This window comes from Puntigrus tetrazona, chromosome 14 (assembly GCF_018831695.1).
Source record: "Puntigrus tetrazona isolate hp1 chromosome 14, ASM1883169v1, whole genome shotgun sequence".
NCBI classification, from domain to species: domain Eukaryota; kingdom Metazoa; phylum Chordata; class Actinopteri; order Cypriniformes; family Cyprinidae; genus Puntigrus; species Puntigrus tetrazona.
In genome coordinates, this window is record NC_056712.1 from 21,404,528 (window position 1) to 21,411,490 (window position 6,963).

A 6,963-nucleotide genomic window follows, 5' to 3' on the forward strand; every position below is an offset into this window, starting at 1 on the left:
AATAATATTTAAATGTATTATTTATCATTAATCATGCTTATATTAACATTGAGTAAATTAATTATATTAGATTTACAATATTAAAAAAAGCTATTAAAACTATTTATTTTTTTATTATGTGTTAACTATCAATTAACCATGTCCCCTATTTTATGGTACTTTTGTCACAAGACACTGAATATCAAAAAGACATTATTCATTTAAATTATCTGCCATGCAATTAATTCATGAAACTTTTCATACATTTACATCCCAATTCAGAATCCATTGCAATACAGCTCTGGCCAAGAGGCACCTGATCCAAATCAAACAACCCATCCCCAGAGACAGCAAAACATAGCAATGTTGACTTAAGAGTTATTCATGCTCACACTTACACCATGCTTGCCATTGTTTAGCCTGGAAAGTAATGTAATCTAACCCGCAGCAAAACAAACAGAGTGCGCCACGCTTTGCATGATTTAAAACTCCAATTTTAAACTGTGGTTGTCCAAAAATCTATTCTACAATAGCATTAAAATGTATACATACTGCATTTTAACCTGTAAAGTAGATCTAATGAGCTAAACACATGCTCAGGCATGAAGACATTACCATCCAGTGCACAGAGGGTTTTTGACAGCGTGCTTTGTGCCCAAGCCCTGAGTCAGCTTCCCACGCAAGATCATCTGTAGGGAACATGCCACACTTTCAGGAACACGCTAGCAGCCTCCTGGAAGAAAACAACAAAGTGACGGAGGCTGAGGGGAGACCAGAGGCTAACGACCCCGTGCCTGACAAAGTGATTTATGATGCACCACGAGGTGACAGATCCAAGAGAAACTTTTGTGAGCTTATATTGAGGCTGTTTTAAGGGACTCCACGACTCTCAGAATATTCTTCTGATGTTCAGTAGGTATGCGCTAATATCATCCACACTGCTGTGCGACTGACAGCAGCAGAGAACTGCACAGCCAAACAATCATGTGTCCTATCAACAGAGGGAAAAGCAGGGTGATGACAGGAAATTAAGAGCAGACATGAACATTTTGCCCACCACAACTTCACTATAATTCAGTGACTGCATTTATAACACCAGATGTTCAAATCAACCAATCTACATGCTATATTTTTTAGATGATTTTTAAAAAAACATAATAGTTACTAGGGATGACTTGAGTTGACTTGATTCGTCTACATTTATTATTCATGACAACACAAAAATGCTCACATAACACTCACATACCAACAGCAGGCAAGGTATCTGTGATATTTTTCTGCAAAGCTTTTAAATCAAGAACCACAGAGGAATATAATGACTGGTTTGTTCTTTTTTTGTCAAACACAATACAACCAAAAACACAAAAACACATAATCAAAACCAAAGTTAGCCACAACAAAACAACCCAGCATTCCACCACTAATGCGAAATTACTATGCATAGCTAACATTTTTTTAAAATGGCTAACATCCACTGTCAAAAAATATGTCCTTATTCCAAAATCTGTATTTTAGCATGCTGTGCTATTAGCAGTTTAGCTGTCAATATGAAGAGTATGAAAGGTTCTTGCAAAAATCTCATCCCTTTTTTATCAAGTTAGGAACACTTCTACTACCTTATGGCAGAATTTGTTAAACTAATTTACCACTTCCATAGCTGAATTTCAAAACAATTACTGTCAGGCTGTCAGCTGTGAGCAATGTCATCATTATTCTCGAGTCTATTTTTATGTTTTTGAGGAGTAAAAGAAAATAAAAGATATTTTTGCAAATGCTGAACATGTTTTTTCAGCGTCTAGCATATATTTATTATATATATATATATATATATATATATATATATATATATATATATATATATATATATATATATATATATATATATATATATATATATATATATATATATATATATATATATATATATATATATATATATATATATATATATATATATATATATATATATATATATATATATATATTAAAAAGAAATTGTTCGCCCAAAAATGAACATTTGCTGAAAATGTATCCACACTCAGGCCGACAAAGTTGTAGATGGGTTTTTTCTTCATTGTAACAAATTTGCAGAAACTTAGCACCTCATCACTTGCTGCTTCTGAATGGATGCACTGAATAGGGGGCATCAGAATGAAAGTTCAGACAGCAGATGAAAAACATAATAATCAAAAAGTAATTTCACACAACTCCAGCCTATCAATTGATATTGTGCCGATAAAAGCTGCATGTTATTAAGGTGTATTAACTTTAAACCTTCACTTCAGGTCAAAAATACTGTCATAATCCATACTTAATCAAGTCAATTTTCTTTTGTCCTCTCGCATGAAAATCCACTTGAAAACAGTGCTCAATCTGTGCACATTTCTCTTGATTCAGATAAGACAACTTTTTACTGGAGACAGCAATATTATTGATTGTAGCTGGAAGCAAACACGTTTTATTCCAGCGTTTCGACTAGAGTCGTGCTATACTTAGTGCTATACTTCCTCAGTCTCTTCTGATCACAAAAAAATCTTTAATGTTACATTTTCAGCAAATTGTAATTTTGCGAGCGAACTATTCTTTTAAGATGGTGTGAAGCTAAAAACACCTAAACATGCTTCTCTTTAATTGTAGTGTGCTCTGTACATCTCTTTATGGACCTGAATACTTTGCAACATCGACGCTGTTATTGAACTGAAGCTAAGTAACGCTAAATTCGACCTGCTACACAGCTGAGACTGAATTCGTTCATAGCAGCTGAATTTTAACACTGATGAATTTTAGGACCACTAACATTGTTATTTAATGTGAAGCTGCTTTGAAAAGACCCTCTTCTAAGTGAATTAATGTCTAACTAGGGGGCAGTGGCGAGTCTCCACAGACATAGAGAGATGGAGCACACAACTACCTTCCCAGGTGGGCGCCCTGCCGTACTGCTGGACTTCTGCCCGTGTGACAGATGGCAGGCAAATGCGGAGGTACCCGCCCCGAACGCTAACTTTGCTGGCTAGTGCTAGCCTGCGACAGTGCCCGCTATCTGTCTGCCTGTATCTCCAGCGAAATACCCCCATTATCCTCAGAGCCATCAAGAGATTAAGAGGGGTATGTCAGAGAAACCGACAGGACGGCTGAGCCTCATTATCCAACATATGCTGTGATGTTTCACCAAAGCTCTGGTTTGTATCTAGTTATCGACACAAAAAAAGCGGTATGTGAATGAATGTTAAACCAGGCCACACCTTTCAAACCAGGACGAGGGTGTTTCAGATGAATGGCACGCAGCATGTTCACACCAATCAGATTTAGACAACTAGTCATGTAAGAGGGATCAATGGTCAGGATGTCTTGAGATGAACTCCATTTGCCCTGCTCAGTCAGATTAAATGGGGCACATACTCAAACAGATTTAGGCAGAAATCCTCTCTCAAACCTACACAATGACATCATACAACATCTGAGATCTACTGCACCAATCTCAGCCTACTAGAAATGACTAGAAAAACAGCATTTAAATATATTTATTTTCGTAAAAAGGAAGCAAATCTTCCATTAAAATTCTCAATTAGTTCTTCTGAGATTCTCCAACACTGGTTAATCGTTTAATAGTCAGCGCTCTTCCGTTCAAAGCGTCTCATCAGAGAGAGATGAAGGCATTTTAATATAAGCTTGTGAGTGTGTTTCACACCCCCTGCTACCATGTCTAATCAGGTTGGGAGGAAACGATTTGATCTTTTGCAGGCATGGGGCATCTCAGAATCTAACAAACTGAATCACAAAGACCAGCGCTCACCAGCCAACCTTGGTTTTTCATGTAGACATACGAGGAGCTCCCCGTTGAGCTTTGGAGCTTGTGGAGCACGTTTTGGGCTTCTCACTCTCTTGATCTTCTGAAACAGTCATCACATCTGTCTGCTCTGTGATGTCTGCCAGGGTAAAAGGACAAAATGTCACATATCTTCAGGCTGTTTTGTCATAAAAGAAGTAGGAAGAAAAGAGGAAGGTCAGGAAAGAATTATATGAATCAAACAAAACATTTCAATAACTTACATAGTAACTTTTTTGGAGTTGAAAAAACTTAAATTTGTAAATAAAAATGTATTAAGTAAAATATAGATAGTTAGATTTTTATAGTTTGTTTAATTTTATTCAATATACTACATTCATACTAATAATTACATGCATATATTCTTTCATTTTTCAAATTCTATAAAATGTACATATACATATATATTTAATTTGTACACCTGTCAGATATCATTTACACGACTGTTAAATAACCCATTTCAAATTACTGTCAAATAACATATAAAATGTATAAATTATATACATTGTGTTGCATAACTGTCACTCTGGATAACAGAAGACCTTTTGGATAAAAGCATAGGTTCATGAGAATGTACATGTAAATGTTTAACAGCTGACATATTTTAAGCAATAACAAGTTGACATGTCTACATAACATGAAATATTTAATTACATTATATACTGCACTGTTCTACACCTGAGTGATGTTAAAGAAATACCTCACCGCATGGCAATGTGACTCAATAAGAAAAAACATTTCAAAGGTGACATGAGCTTGACCTCGGTTGACTTTGATTTTTGAATCTGTCTTATACATTATGCTTGTGATCTTTGACACGTTCCATAGGTTTAATCAGCGTTTTGGCACTGGGCTGTAATACTGCACACCTCTCCGCACCTGGTCACAAACGCCTGTGATTGAATGCCATGTGTTTTACACGTTCTTTAGATTCTGTTTGAAGTGATCACCCACATCACTGAGGCCTGGCCTCTTGCAGTTGGGGTGCTGATGGCTTTTGGCTCAAGTTCTAGTACCTGTGTGTGTTTACTCTCTCTGCTGGCCACAGACACCAGGAAGCACATTCACTGCTTGGCAGACATCCAGCTCTCCTGATCCTGTGTGTGTGTGTGTGAGAGAGAGAGAGAGAGAGAGAGAGAGAGTGCTACATCTGCACCAGATGTACGGCTGCACCGTGCCAATCATTAGGGTCAGATTGACGAGTGCTTTGAAGAAGGTGAAAATCCTGATTACCTTTTGTTGGAAAATTTTCACATTTTAGTGCAGTAAAGCAACTGCTGGTCATCACTAAGCTAACATGCCTAGACACTACACCACCTTACCCAAAAATCCTCCAATCCAGACAGAGGAGTGCTGTGGATTCACAGAACCAACCGTGTGTTTCCACAACTAATACAGTAAAAAGTGCATTAAAACAAATCACTGTAGTGCAAGAAGACACTGAAAAAAGCAACACCACATTTTCTGGCCTACAGAAGGTAAACAGTGCTCTCATGTCTCAGCATGGCTACAGGGGAAAATTGAAATCTGTGGAGGTGTTAAAAATTTTGCAGACTGTATCCTGAGCAGCACAAACTACGACACGCTCACTATAAATAGCTAGGTGTGCTGTTTTAGTTGAGATTTCATTAAAATAAGTGGTATTCTTAAACTAATCAGCCGCAAATGTCAACACGAAAGTGAATCACGGGGCATACTGAACATATTTAAAAGAGATACACTATCTATTACACTAATTTAAACAGATTATGGGACAAGATTTGATTTGGAGTGCAGGTATACGCTTTAGGCTTTATTTAAAGCTAATAAAAGCCAAAGTCATCTCGCAAATAAGTAATAATGACTCCAACAGCTGTCGCTCACACAACATCAGCATTCTTAAAGGAACAATTCACCTAAACATTTTACATTTTCATAATTTACTTACGGTCATGTCACTGTGATAGACAAAAGAAAAATATTGTTAGGAAACATGCACTAAACACTAAAATTATAACCTTTTTCAGGTAGCTCTTGTGGCTGCATTTATTTGATCGAAAATACAAATATTTAAATAATATTTTAGTAATATTATTTTAGTAATATTAAAACTACAACAACAACTAAAAATGTATAAACATTTGAATTGCATGTTAAAACGTTAAAAGAGCACCATATCAAAACGCTTTGAGCTGTCATGGTTATGGTCCACATAGGAACTACTAAAAGGAAAGTACTTTTGCTTACTTAAGTTAACACATTTATCACTTTCTACATGTCTATAAAAGTACAAACAAGCCTGCTCAGGGTAGACTGCTGTACTTATAGTTTTACTGTGAAGGACTAATAACCTACTGCCACAACGAACTCTCCCCTAATCATCTTTCAAAACCACACAATTACACTGAAGATGAAGTATGCTGCCCTAAATTTGAAAATATGTAGGACGTTTTTGTCTGTATTTTCACAGACCTGTCTCTGCATAGAAGAAAGACTCAGTTGGGGACGTTTTGTCAACATTCGATAATGTGAGCCATAAATCAGTCATACACAGGATTATGAAGTGAATCCTATGGTGCAGACGGCTGGCCTGTAGCCAACATACAGTATGAACAAAGGTTGCCTCCCCACTTCTAAACAGAAACTTGTCCCCTGTACTGTCCTGTCAAAATTTTAAACCATCCTTTTCCAAATGATTTTAGTTTTTCTTACTCTCTCTCTCTCTCTCTGCCTCCCCCCTCCTTTTTCTAATTTGCTGGCCACAGTTAGAAATCAGCCGACTGGGACACGGCAGTAATTGAAGTCTCCACAGTGACTGCCTACAGCACCGCTTTTAGTGATTCACGGGGGAGGTTTCCTGGGGGAAACTCAATAAGCTGCTCAGCGTTAACTATAGTCATCATCAGACTTTTTCCACCACAGGATGTAGAACAACACTTGTTGACAGCATCTCAAAATAGCACCAGGAAGCATGACCAATGACAAACTGATAATACCAATACACAGGATTCAAGGAGCATGAGTGTAATGTTCACAGAACTACAGTCTGATTAATACAAGTCAGTGTTTAAATTGAGAGAAGGTGGATAAGTAGTATTATGACGGTGATACGGTCAGATCTTTCACTAGGATGCTGGTATGCCTGGATTCTAAACATTTTTCAAAAACATCTAATGAGG